General features: G+C 44.6%; 1 protein-coding gene across 3 annotated transcripts in view; it reads right to left on the bottom strand.

Moving 5' to 3' along the window:
- RNF216 (ring finger protein 216) overlaps positions 1–181 on the bottom strand; it is a 122,398-nt gene extending 122,217 nt beyond the window's left edge. For all 3 annotated transcript variants that reach the window (XM_004691926.2, XM_004691927.2, XM_012731969.1), the window contains exon 1: positions 79–181. The gene's annotated coding sequence lies outside the window, so the exon portion shown is untranslated. The remainder of the gene's footprint in view (positions 1–78) is intronic.
- Positions 182–14,340: the final 14,159 nt, after the last annotated feature.

A 14,340-nucleotide genomic window follows, 5' to 3' on the forward strand; every position in this document is an offset into this window, starting at 1 on the left:
TGGAGGCGCCGGAGCAGACGCCGCTCGCGTCACGGAACCTGCAGAGGAAACTGGACGCGCCCCACGGCAGACACTTACTCGCCACTCGCCGGCTCGCGAGACGGGTTCGGCGGACTCTGTCGCCACGGCTTTTAGGCACCAGAAGCGGCCATCGACAGCTCCGCCGCCGCTGCTCAGGCCGCCGCTGCGCTCCTTCCGGCCCTGTCGCGGCGTCACCTCGCGCCTGCGCACAGCGCCCCCTCCCGTCTAATGACAGGAAGAACCATAGAGGCACGCCGGGTGCTAGGGAGGAGGCACCTGGGGAGTAAGACCATAGAGAGGAGTGCCTGTCCATCCCCGCGCACAGCCCACTGAGTCTTGACTCCCCCACTGAGAGGGAGGACGATAGGCACTGAGATCCCCCAAACCCATGAGGTGTCATTATCTCCCAAGAGTTTAAAAAGGGGGAGAGGGGCGGGGGGAGCAGATGGCCATGGAAATCTACTGGGTGGCTATCCATTTGACTCAGTTGCACGCACTCATTCTTTCATTTAACACATTTTCGGAGGACTTCTGTATGCCAGTTCTGGGAATTGGTGATATGACGGTAGTAGAAGTTCCCTGTTTTCTGAAGCTTATACTTTAGTGGACAAGTTTGTAACCAGGACAACGAACTAATGAAACTAATGAAACCAGTGGCCTAGGAAAGTATGGTTCATCTCCCTCCCTCCTACACCCCATCCCCATAAAAACAAAGACAGAAAGGGATAGTGATACGGATAATAGTGTGATAAGCGAATGTGTCTTTTGAGGAAGGGAATTTTGAGCAGAAAACAGAAGTGAAAGAATGAGTTTTATGGTCATGGAGGGAGAGCCCTTCAAGTAACGGGTTTAAAAAGGGAAGGCCCTGAGATGTGAATTTGCTTCGTGTGTGAGAAGTCAAAACAACTACAAGATTTTTAGTTTGTGCAGCTGGGTAAATAGTGGTTTCATTCATAAATGGAGAAATCAGGAGGAGTGGATTTAGGTCAGAGTAGGGAAAAGTAAACATGTTTTCTATGTTAAGTTGCTAACTGGACCTTCAAGTACAAATGAATTTACCACCAATTTTTTTTGTTTGTTTCCTTGGGAAAAGGCCATCAATTAATTCTGGGTGCAGTGGGTCCAGCTGTATGGTTCCACACAGGAGGGTGCACTATGAAGAGCTAGCTGCTAGAACCTGTGAAAGTTTCTCTTAGGGTGGGTTCAACCATCGTGACTAAGGATGGTAGTGGGTTATTACAATAAAGACCCTTCCCCCCAATAAGTCATGTCTCCCAAAAGAGGTGGAGTCCATTGTTCTTCCCCTTGAATCTAGGCTGGTTTTGAGCTTGCTCTGACCATAGAATGCAGCAGAGAACTTTGGGTGCTAGTCATTTTGAAAATGTTGGCAAGAAGGGGAGCTTGAACTCTGGAAACAAAGATCTATAGTAAAATGAATGCCTCTCCTCTTTGAAAGCACCATCCCCTACCTTTCTTGGTGATCTTGGAATGACTTGGCTTGGATGCTAACCTAGGCTTAAGGAAAAGATGTATTCATCCTCAAGGCCAGGGTGGAAGATTCTTAGCAGAGATGGTTCATGCAATCAAGATGGGGGACCATGTAGGCTTCAGATGCCAATAACCAGAGAGCTGAGAGCTGACTTATCAAACCCAAGAAGATTCAAGGTAAACATCAATGTAACGCCAGAAGGCCAATTTCTTGAATTTTATGAATGGCAGGCTTTTACTCTAGAAATGGGTCAGGTTTGGTAATGTCAAGGGGAGGGGCTCACAAGTACAAGTTGCGCCATACACACTCATTCTTGGCCTTTTCCCCTGCTCTAGATTGTGGCTCGAGCTTCCTCCAGAGATGATATACTGCATTGTCTTTAGTTGCTTCCTGGGTGTTCATTCTTTAGTTACTAGAAGTCCAGTGTGCTATCCATTGTGTTACAGAGCCACTTCTGAATGCTCATTCTTAATCTCACTTTTGATATGTCAAGGGAGCTAGTGTGGGCATTGCTGGGTGCTCCCACTTTGCACAGCCTCACAAGAGTCATGTGTTTTGCATTTTCCCAGCTGGTACAGACAACTGACAGGAGAGATTTCTCCAGCTGGGATCTACTGTGGACCTTTTCTTGACAAGTTCATACTTATTCTTTTTCTTGGGTAACTTTCAGGAGAGCACAGTGGTTTTCTGGGAAATGTTTCACAATCCCTTGGAAGTGGAGAGAGGAAGCCACCATGTACACTGTTTGATAATTTTCATGGGGAAATTCTTCCATGATGGTCAATTTCAAAGACCAAGTTGATGTCAACTAGCTTGCAAACTTCTTATAAATGTAAAAATCATCTCTTTCAGACTGGTGTGAGCTAGTCTAACACTCCATTGTCAAAACAGGAGGTGCTTGGAAATGTCCTATTCTACTGAAATCTTAAATGATTCCTGTGTTCCAGGCCTTGTTCCTGATTTGCTGGGATGAGCCCTAGTTACCCCTGTGAACTTCCTTTCCTCAATCCGCAGTTGTTCCTCCATTCTGGATTGGTCTCTAGGACACTCAGCACTTCAGACACCTGTGTTTATCAAGCTGTAATTGCCTGACTTTGCTTATCTGATAACAGAACACATTTAGCCCTGAGAAGGGGCTGGAAGCTGCCACTACAACACATGGAAAATGTAATTAGAGTGGGCTGAAGTTGAGTATTTCCCTTCTTCCACATGGAAAGCTAGAGCCAGCTGAAGTTGAATATTTCCCTTTCCCAGGTCAATTAGACTCTGATAAAACCCCAGTTGGTTAGGCTCAGGTTAACTAGTTTCTTCGGAGGGCAGACTTTCTTAAGAACAGAATGCTCTGGTGTACTTGATAATGGTTACTTTCCCCCTCCCTCTTGCAGAAAACAAGGAAGTTCTCACTGTGAGAACAGTTGGTTGAGTCCTGGAGGTAAAACTCATGAAAGTGTAGAGACCCATGTGACTAGGCCCTCCAGAACTTTTGGCTCTCAGATTTGTGTACACTAAACCTCCAGCAATTATATTCAGATCTTCCTGCCCCAGCTGTTTCCCCTAAAAGTCTCTGCTTATGATTTCTGCTGGTAAGTTGTGATTTTCTGTATTAGTCTCTCTCTCCCATTCGGGCAGAGAAGAGATTGGGGGTGGAGCGGGAGGGGGGAAAGGACTGTAGCTTGTTCAGTTGGATCTGAAAAGTGTTGTCAGTTTTCCTGTCTGCTCAGCTTTTTACTTGATAGATAGGTTGTCAACCCCCAATCACCTTACACGTGGGACTGGAAACCAGAAGTCCTGTGCATCTGTTTGAAAGCAGTTTGTTTAGCGGTTTGTAGGTATTTGACGAGATATAGGTGGTGGAGTCTCCCCCATCCCATTATTCATGTTGACTTTAATTCTTTAGAAGTGGGAAGATGCAAACTAACATATCACCATGCTCCCACTACACTGAAATACTCTTCCAGTGCTATGTAGTTGGGTATCCCTTGACCCAATTTCCAACAGAACTGTGAAAAGCAAGAAGCAGTTTTTGAGCACCAACCAGCAGGTTATCAGAGAAGTCAATTCTGACATATCTACCTAGGTATTGAGTGAGGTTCCGTAGGTTAAGGATCCTTTCTTCCAACACTGGTGTATGCCTCAGCGCATAGGGCTGCCACCTTGGCTTCTGCCCAACCGGTTACAAAGCAAGTTCCTACAGCCTTTCTCAGACTTCAAGCACTGTGACAAGCCCAGGTTCTTATTATCTGTGCTTCTGAACAATTAGCTATAAATCAGAGGTTCCCAGGTCCTTCGTCAGGTTTGATTAATTTGATAAAACAGCACACTGAACTCAGGAAACCCATTTACTCACTAGATCATGGACTTATTTACACAGGATATGAAACAGCCAGAGGGAAGGGAAACACAGAGCATGATGTGGAGGCAAGGTGTGGGGCCATGGTGTGGAGTTCCCGCACCCTCTCCAGGAGTGTCGTTCTCCCAGGTCTTCGCATAAGTTCACCAACCTTAGGGCTCTCTGAAACCCCTTCTTTTGGGCAAGTATGAGGTTTCATTACACAGGTACAACTGTTTAACTCATTGGCCATGGAAACTGAACTCCACCTCTCACCCCTTTTCCCTTCCAAGATGCCAGGTGGGTGGGACTGAAATCTCTTTCCTCAGGTGACTTCCAAATGTTATCTTTATAAAGACCTCTTAATACCCGCAATGTTTAGGGAATTCTAAAGCTTTAGGTGAAGTCTAATATGAATGAAAAATACTTTGGGCTTTTTAATGACTATATATACACACATATATATACACACATATATGTATTTCCTATACATCACAATGTCACAGATGCCTACGAAGAAACATGGAAGAAACTGGACTAGACATGGGTTGCAGAACCCATTCCTCCCTCAGAGCACCTGCCTGCCTGCCTGCCAGGAGAAAATCACTCAACCGTTAAGTGCCAATCTCAAATGTTCCCCTCTATGCAAAGATCAACCTGTTCCTATGGAGGATATGAGATTTGACCTTTCTCCCAGAGATTTTGGTTCTGAATGAAAATAAAGTGCATCTAATCGGTAATATAAGTAACAAGAAAAAGGTGTCACACTCTCCAATTCCCATGATTACATTTCATTTTAAATTATCCTCCGAACTTTAGAACTGTTCTGAGCCCTGGAATTGAAGGCATTTTAATTGTAAAGAAATATTTCCTCATCACAATCCTAAGATCCAGCTGATAAAAGAGGTTATTTCTTACATGCAAACCTCAGAGACAGAGGATGATGCAATCTTATTTTTTAAGACAATGAGATAAAAGGACAAGGAATTCTTGCCACAGCTCTGTGGTCTCCATTATCATTGTATCTACATTCTTCTCTGGCAGACTTGCTTGGCCTGATCAATCATATAATCCTCTTTTGTTCCTAATAGCATAGCACAAAGCTTCAGATTTGAAGTCAGCCATCAAAACCGACACTCACAGGTTTATATTTTTTAGAGTCAGCACTCCATTATAAGCAAACCAAGTAAATATGTACAAGGATAGGAAAGCTATCTGAAAAGTAACTGGCTTATTGGTTTGTTTTTATTTTTGTTTCCGTTTTAATTTAAGGGCTTGACTGAGTTCTAGTGCCACTGGGCTCCAAAGGATCATGAATCTGTGATTCTCTGTTGCCATGGGGATGGGCTTATCCCACTCAAATACACAGCATGTTCCGTTGCTAAGGTAATTACAGGCATCCTCACCCTTGGTATCAGTGCCTATTTTGTCTGATATCAGCTGGGGATAAAAAAAAAAAAAAAGCACGGGCCTTGGGGGCCAAGAGAAAGAAGGACAAATCAACTCTGAAAGGTTTCGGAGGAAGGGAAAAATTCCAATTACTGATTGACCAGGCTGGCCTTATAGTGACTGCCAATAACAGGGATGGCATAGTTGCTGGCAGTTCCAGGGTAGGGATCAGAGTCTGCCATTTTCAGGGACCCGTGGTGTGATGGCTAGATGGCTTGCCAGGAACCGCCAGTACACAGAGACAGTCAAAAGGCTTGAATACTCTAGAAGGTGCCAGAACCTTTCAGACTTTTGGTGCAGGATGGAGGAGTAAAAGGGGGCATGAAGGAAGTTTCTGAGATGATGGATAATTGTAGCTCCTCACTGGGCTTTAGTTACATGGGTGTATGTATTTGTCAGTCTCACCACATTGTACACCTCTGTACGTTAGCCTAAGATACACATCTAGTTTCAATAAAAGCCTTGAAATTGGACAGGGAGAAGGTAGTTTTGTTAAGACTGTAGAACAGCCCTAGTGTGTCACTAAATTCTTCCCAGTGGTGTACAGATAGGTGAGCACTTGCTGCAGTGTGTAGCTAGCTTTTTCTAAGCAGGAATGTGCTGTCTGGGCTGTCTCATGGACACACTGCCCTTCTTGCTCTGACCTCTGAGGACCAACATGTAGGCTTCACCTTACTCTTCCTCACCCAAGTATTCCCACAGTGTCTTGTCATTCCTTGCTGCTCTTTTCCCTTCCAGGACAGGGCACTGGAAACAGGGTTCTAATTCCCCTCTAGCCCACTGCGCACTAGCTAAACTTGAGCTCAAGGCTGCAGTTCCTCCAGCGGCCAATGGGGTTAGTGATGTTCAGGGCACTAAAAGGGCACAAAGCCCCCTGGAGGCATGTTATACATAAGAGTAGGGAGGGGAGCAGGCTGGAGGCTGGCTGCTGATGTTAAAATGGAGTTCACATCAGAGACTACATACTAATCATTTCTCTTCCCTGTATTTTAGAATTATCATCTGCCAGTCAGTTTATTTTTTGACATCATTTATGGGGATACTGGTATATGATTTTTACATTTTTTATAATTATCACCTTACTAAATTCAAAGCTCTGTGAGGGCAAGGCTTCATATAGCCTTTTTTTTTAAACTAAACTTATTTTAAGAGTTTTAGATTCACAGCATCTTGAGCAGAAAGTATAGAGCATTCACATATACTCTCTGTCCCCACACATACGCACGCTCCCACTGTGACATCGTGCACCAGAGCGCAATTGTCGTGATCATGAACACATGTGAGCACACTCTAATCACCCAAAGTCTGGAGTTACACACTGGCTCACTCATAGTGTAAATTCCATGGATTTGGACAACAGGCAAATGACTCCTGCTGGTGTAGCATCGTACCTGCCAGTTTAGTATTGTCAGAATAGTTCCACCGCCCTCACCATCCTCTGTGCTTAGTCTAGTTTTAACTCCTTCCTACTTCGTGGCAATCACTGATATTTCTAGTGAATTGGTAGTTTTGCTTTTTGCAGAATGTGATATATGTCATCACTTATAGAAGGGGATGTATTCTGACAAATGCAGTTAGATTTCAATTTTGTGTGAACATCACAGAGCTTGTCTGCAAAATCTTATTATTTTTTATTTTTTGTAAGTTGATTTTGTAATCTGTCACTCTGCTGGATTCATGTTTCGTTTCTAAAAGCATTTTTGTGGAGCTTTTAGGGAGATAGGAAGAAAGCGCCATTTTGACTGTGAAAAATAATACTTCTTTTCCAACCTGGTCGCTGGAGGCTGGCGGGTTGAACAGGGTCGCCACGTACGTAGTTTCTCGGCCAGCTTAGGCGTCACCCACTCTTCCTCCTCCAGCCACGCCAGACTTCCCAGTGGCCGGAAATACGTGCCCACATACCGGAAGTGCCTCGCCGAGGAGGCTGGCGGGAGTTGTAGTTCCGCCGTGGCGAGGGTGGGGGATGCTTATACGGTGTTGAGAAGTGATATGCGTTTGAACTGAGATCTGTGCATTTCCAAACCCCCATAAGGGTCTATGGTGCCCACATCTGGAACGTGGTCGGTTCCGTGGCTCTTCTGCCACACTTGGAGAGGTGGTTGCCTAGTTCCGTGCTGCAAAGACGGAGTGTGTGATGGAATCCATGGCGGCAGCAGGCGAACGCTGGCAGGGTCCTTGGCTTGGGGGTCCAGTGGGTGGCTCTGTCTGACGTCCGCTCTGTCTGACGTCCACAGATTGTGGGGTTCCTGTCGGGTGCGGGGCGGGGGCCACTGATAGGCCAGATCTCACTGCTTCTCTGTTCTCCCGCAGCTCGGCCTCTTCGGAGACCACCATCCACAGAGGCTAGCTCAGGGGACCCAGTGACAGCCTTGCGCAGGTGAGCTGGGAGCCAGCTCTGCCCCAGTGATCAGACTTCTTCCCGGTGGTGGACTTGTTTCTCTCCCTTAACCCAGAGTTTCTTTGCCCATTTAGGTCCCTGAACTCTACTCAGGCTTACATATGGGTCTCCTGTAGTGGAGGGACTGATGCAAAATCCCCTCTCCCCAGTACAAATCCCCACTTCTATCGGAACTTCCCTCTCTTTTGCGGACCCTATGTTGCAGCCAACGGTAGGTAGCGGTGAGAAAAATGAAGAAAAGATGTGGACTGATTAGTATTTCAGGAATCTTCAGTATCTGTCATCAGCAAACGCTTGTTGAGTACTGGGTCAAGTTCTAGGGAAATGCCGGGTCCCCCACCTGGCTGGAGCCCTTTGGAGAAGTCGCTCACGGTCACGTTAACACTTACCTCAGATTGATGAATGGGTAGTAAGGAGAAATCAGCTCCTATTGGGAGAGGAATTCCTAGAGTTCAGACTTGGGGGGGCGAGTCAAAAGGGGGGTACTCACAGATGAGAGAACAACACATGTAAAGTAAAGGCAGGAAGCAGGAAAGGAGTGACTCCTGTATTTGGTGCCCAGAGCAGTCTGGGTGGTGGGAGCAGGTGGCACAGGAGCAGGTGCAGCGAGATTAAGTGTTGTAGGTGGGATCCTGTTGGTACTGAAATGTTTACGAAACACTGGTGGGCACCATTATATCTGGTTTTTGCTTGGACTATACCACCACTGAATAGAGTTGGTGGTGGCTGATCTAAGGAGGTGAGAAGAGATGACTGCACTGGCTGGGTTGAGTGAGTTGGGGCATTGTAAATACATCTGTTTGCAAAACTTATGAAGGAGGAAGGTATCTCACAGAGTTTAATGTAGACAATTTTCTTAAGATCTTAGTGAAAAGAGAAGAGTGAGATTAGGAAGTGACATTGAAATAAGGGAGGATTTGTCTTTGATGTTTTTTTTGTTCAAGATAGAACAGACATGAACTGGGAGGAAAAAATGACACAAGACTCCAGTGTCCAAACACATCTCTTTTTTCCTTTATGAGGTGACCTTGGATCTTCTTGAAGGAAATTTCCTCTGCTACAAAAATATTACCATATTCAAAAATAATACTAGAAAATTTCTCAAATGGATAGCACAGCACAAGAAACTCTTGGGCACATGAACCAGTTTGAACAAATGTTGGAAGTTTTTTTTGCTTCAGATTTTCTAAAGAGAAATAAATATAAATACTGTTAGAGCCCTTTATTCCCCTATTCCATTTTCCTTCTCAGTCAGAAGTAACAAGTCCTGAGATTGCTCCTGCCCCCCCTTGTTTGTATTTACAGATATGAGTATGGTCATAAGCATGACATGACTGTCTTGAGTGTTCATTGCCCCTGCCTTATTTCTTTTGGTTTTTTTCTTATTTTCAATATTTCAAAAATTATTCTAGATACAAGTGCAGTATGGTTTATACCTACTGCAGAAACCTTGAACAGAGTGTGATTTGGCCTGGTGTTCTTCTTGAGAGTTTATTTTTTAGTGTGGATTCATTTCACTTAGTATTTAATAGTTTATTCAGTTTTCCTTTGCTTCACTGATTTTCATAATTTATGTTTTTCTAGACAGTTGTCCATTTTAATTTCAAACTTATGACATTGAATTATAGTAGCCTTATAATTTAAAACTTGTTTACTATATTTGAAATTGTCTTTTTCATGTCTAAAGACTTTACCTTTGCTTTCCCTTGTTTTCTTTTTTTTTAACGATTTATTTATTTGTGCATACAGAACTGGGGTACAGGCCAGAGGCTCAGGGGCGGTGAGAGGCCTCACCAGAGACAGAGTGGGGAACAGAACAGGCAGATCGACGAAGTACACTGCTGAGGGGAGCAGTGGGCGGGTCAGGAGAGGTCTGCCACACCTTGTGGTCACCTCCGGGGCAGGCGGGAATTGAACTCATGCGGAAGCGGCTTTAGATTCTCAGTGCTGTGCTTTAATCCACTGCGCCACCAGGGAGGGCCACCCCTTGTTTTCTTTATCAGTGGTACCTAAAGTTTATCAATTGTATTAATTTTAAATACAAGCCATTATGTTATTAGTTTTAAAAAATCCTTCCCAGTTATTGTTTTAGTTTTTTTTTCTTTCTTTCTTTTTAATTTGGACACAGCATTAGGCTTTCAGAAAAATCCCAGTAGCAAAATAGTACAAGAATATCTGAATAGCTTTTTTCTAAATTTCCTAAATGTTGACATTTTATCACTTTTATGTAGGGGGTTCAAAGGAGTTCAGCATCCAGTAAGGGAAGGACACAGGGGTAAGGAGCACGTGCAAACTTTATACATGCACATGGAGTGGGGCAGGTGACCCTCCCAGAAGCTCAGTTCCTGAGGCCACTTCCCGAGGCAAGAGGACAAAACAGCTGGGGCATCTCTGGGTCAGAAGTGCTTGGGGGCTTCATACCCTCCTGGTTTAGTTGATCTATGGCCTCCAGATGTTGAATGCAGTCTCACAAGTATGGATCTGTTTGTACTGGGGCTATCTTGAAAAGAAGTGATTAACATTTGAGTTTGGTGCTGCTGGTCTCTGAGCTGGTCTCAGCCCAAGTGAAGAAGTTAGCATTGTGGGATTACTGTACAGAGGCCATCTTTAGCTCTTTTATATAAAAAAAAATTTGCTTTCAGTTTTATGGGTTCTGTCCCAGAGAGACCTTATTTGAACTTGATCATCTAAATAAGGTCACATTCTGCAGAACAGGGGGCCAAGACTCTAACATATCTTTCTTTTTTAGTCTTTTGCTTAGAAGAACCTGGGTGTAGGCCAGAGTTGCAGGGGGCAGAGGGATGAGAGAATTCACTAAAGACAGTGTGAAGAGCAGAACAGGCAGATTTATTGAAATATATGGGTAAGGGGAATAGCAGGCAAGACAGAAGAGGTCTGCTGTACTATATGTGGATCAGCTCCTTGCAGGGGATTGAACTTGGGCCTTGGAGGTGATAGCACTGAGACTTAACCCCTAGGCCAGGGAAATCCCCTTCAAATTCTTTACGAAATTTCTGTTATAGTAGAGTTTTACTGTCTCTGCAGACTTTTTGGATCAAACTCCAGTGTGTCTCTATCCTTTGTAGAAACAAACTGAAGACCAGCCTTGAGTCTATTGAGGAGAAACAGGTTTGAGGTCACGTGGATGCTTCCAGCCACAGTAAATTTGTTCCTAAACCTTTATGTTCCTATACCCTGGGAAGATGAGGAAAGGAGGGTTCAGGAGAAGTCACCAAATCTTGACTCAATTTTGGTAAACGTCAGAGCCAGACCAAGACCACTTCCTGGTCAGAGATGAGCACAGGTTAGCCAGAAAGTTCTTTATAAAAGTTACTGCTGACCATTTGCAAGCAGAAAGAAAAAAAAGCAGGGTCCAGGGATGCAATCCAGTGATTCAGGTTAATAAACCCCTGGTTGCCTTTGTGAAGCTTCACGAATGGACTCTGCCTTCAAGAACCCATTTTTATATTTCCTGTGAATTTCCTTAACACCAGAGGCAGGACTGGATGATAGAAGCTTTGGGTTAGAAGACTAGTTAGACCACAGATATTTTAAAAATACCTTTTCAAAGTGATCATATATGAAATGTTTGTTTAACATAAATTTTTCTATGTACATAGAAAAGAATTCTTTTTGGCCATTATCCAATTACCCAAAGCCAACTACCTACTGGGGTTTTTTCTTACAGCATGTCAGAGATTATTCTCCATGACTATGGAAGTGCAAATAATTTTCAAATATCTTATTAATATGCTATCAGTAAACAAGTTCTATGCTTTTATTTTCATTTAGCCACATATTTATTTCCTTTTGGATGTAATACATTTATTTACCTACTTCTCTATGGCTGGACATTGTTGTTGCTTTTTTTTTGTTTGTTTTACCAAATTGTAATAAATGTGGCCACTAAATCTTTCTCTGAATTCATGATTGTTTTTCTGATTAAATTTCTATTGATCAAATTTTTGGATAATGGTGGGGGGATGGGGGTAAATTGCACATTGGTTACTGAGACAGAGATGAATATTCATTAGTTAAAATAAAAAATACTAGGTTCAGGCCTCATGAAGTTAGATCTCCAAGACATTCCAAGGTGAGGGCTTTGCCCTGATGACAGGGTGCAGGAGGAGCCCGCCCCTCACCCCCACCAGTGTTTGGGCGATTGCAGTAGTTGTTTCTTTTTCTTTAAGATTTATTTATTTATGCACACAAACTGGGGTACAGGCCAGAGGCTCAGATGCGGTGAGAGGCTTCACCTGAGACTGAGTGGGGAGCAGGATGCTGAGGGGAGCAGCGGGCGGGTCAGAAGAGGTCTGCCACACTATGTGGGGCGGGGATCAAACTCATGCTGGAGTGGCTTTAGCTTCTTAGTGTTGTGCTTTAACCCCCTGCACCACCAGGGAAAGCCCTGTTTGTTTGTTTGTTTGTTTCTTTTTTCTTTCTTTCTTGCTTTCTAAGATTTGTTTGTACACACAGAACTGGGGTACAGACCAGAGGTGCAGGGGCAATGAGAGGATTCACTAGAGACAGAACGGGGAGCAGAACAGGCAGATGGACGAAGTACACTGCTGAGGGGAGCAGCAGGCTGGTCAGCAGAGTTCTGGTGCACCATGTGGGTCACCTCTGGGCTGGAACTCACACTGAAGTGGTTGCGGCTCGCTTGCAATGCTGAGCTTTAACCTGCTGCACCACCAGGGAAGGCCAGTAATTGTTTCTGAGGCTGAAAGAAGTGCAACCTCTCATGTCCTCTCCCCCCACTTCCCCCCACCTGCCTCTACAGGTGTCTGCTTTTCCCAGAGCAGCAGGGAAGGACCATGTACCAGGTGAGTTACACTGTACTTTTTTTTTACCAAGGATTTAGTAAAAGAATGTACCCTATAAAACAATATACAAACAGAAATAGGAACCAGTGAAGAGGAGAGGAGAATGGGAGATCATGGCCACGGGAAGGCTGAGGTGGATGCACACAGGCTGCTGGAATCATTAGCTGCTCTACAAATGTTTATCTGACAGATTCCATCAAATCTATGGCTTGTATGTTTGGGGAAAGCTTGTCCCTTTCTCAGGGGAAATAAAGCTTCTTCAGCTATTTAGAAATTTAGGTGTCAGGTCTTTGCATATGTGTGATGTGACAGATGGATTCCTCAGTAACACTGAAATAAAAACAGCAAATCTCCTGTACTTTTATTTTCACATAAACAGTAGATAATATGCCAACCCAAGAGTCTGGGAGTATCGTTGTTTAGGGAGTGAAAACCCTTAGGTCTGTACAACCTTTCGATGTTTCATCCTGACCTAGATAAAACTCTGCATAAACTACAGGATAGGCAATTTCGCCTAGCCTAATCATTTTTGACCCACGTGGAGAGCAGGCAGTTTAAAGTTTGTCTTAGGGAGGGTGCTCTCCTGGTCTTTTCTCCTGAGTCTGAGGAATCCGTCTTCCTCTCTTCAGGACTAAGAGGTCACACATCTGCCCTTGACTTCCTTGGAGTCCTTTCTCAGTCATTCATCCTGTCTTGTGACACCAGTGCCTCATTGTTTCCCATCCCATCTGTGTTCTCAAGTTTCTCTGCTCCTAAAGGGCCTATCTCTTTACCCTGGAGGTAAATGCAGGAGCATAAAGTGCACTGGTCAGAATGCTTGAAGATAAAAGAGCCAGAAACCTAGTGGAGCTAGTTTAGGACCAAAACAAAACACAGGCAGTATATCAAACTCTGAGAAGGGCAGGCATGCAGCTTGGAATCGAAGTGAACACCATCCGATGTCACCTGGAGTCTCACTCCTGTGTTTCTGTTTCTGTGACGTCCAGCTCTCATCTTCATCCACCCTTCTGGCCAGGAGTAGCGTGGTCTTCAGCTCCCACACCTCACACTTAGCAGTTTTGCTGAGGGATCAGTCAAACCAGCTTGAAAAATTGTATGGATAATTCAGGGGGGTCCAGTTCAGTTTAGCTTAGAGCTGAGGGGCTGAGTTTCTAGGGGAGCTCCCAGGAGCACCTCTTCCTTGGGGAAGAGGAGGGAGAGGGTTCGCCCCAGAAGAGAACAAACCTCATGGACAAACATTATAGATATCCGCTCCTGAAGAAGAGTCACAGGCGCTTGGTTTCTGGCCAGGAGTCTGCCTGTGCTTAGTAGAAGTAGGACTGTCCGGATGGGGAGACCCGAGCAGCGGAGGGCCAGTGTGAGCAGCTGGAAACAAGGCTCAGATGTCACAGCCTCCTCAGAGCAGAGAGCTGACCGAGACTCCGGCTGTGGCCTCTACAGTAGGGGAAGCTGGAGGTTTCATTGTTTGGGAAACTGTTTTGTGAGAAGCCACGGCTCCCTGGAAATGTCTCCCTTTTACAGATTTCTCAATAAAGGGAATAGCGATTTGTCAAAGTTATAAAACACCATCTTTTGAGAGCTGATGTACTGGGTCTCATGTTTTTCATACATTCTTTTCGTGAATAAATCTGTGGGATCAATATTGTTAGCCCTGCTCCATTTTTTCAGATGTATAAACTGAGGCTAGAGATTTTAGTTGCCTGAGATCTTGTCCTCCTTGCCAGCTGTTTGCTTATTTTTTGGATTCCTTGTTTCTCGATAGGAACACTCTCTAGCTGTGGCTCCAAACTCTCTACCTTTTGGGACTCCACTCGGTCTGCGGGGGTGCTTG

The sequence above is a fragment of the Condylura cristata genome, unplaced genomic scaffold (assembly GCF_000260355.1).
Source record: "Condylura cristata isolate star-nosed mole 26May11 unplaced genomic scaffold, ConCri1.0 scaffold00032, whole genome shotgun sequence".
NCBI lineage: Eukaryota > Metazoa > Chordata > Mammalia > Eulipotyphla > Talpidae > Condylura > Condylura cristata.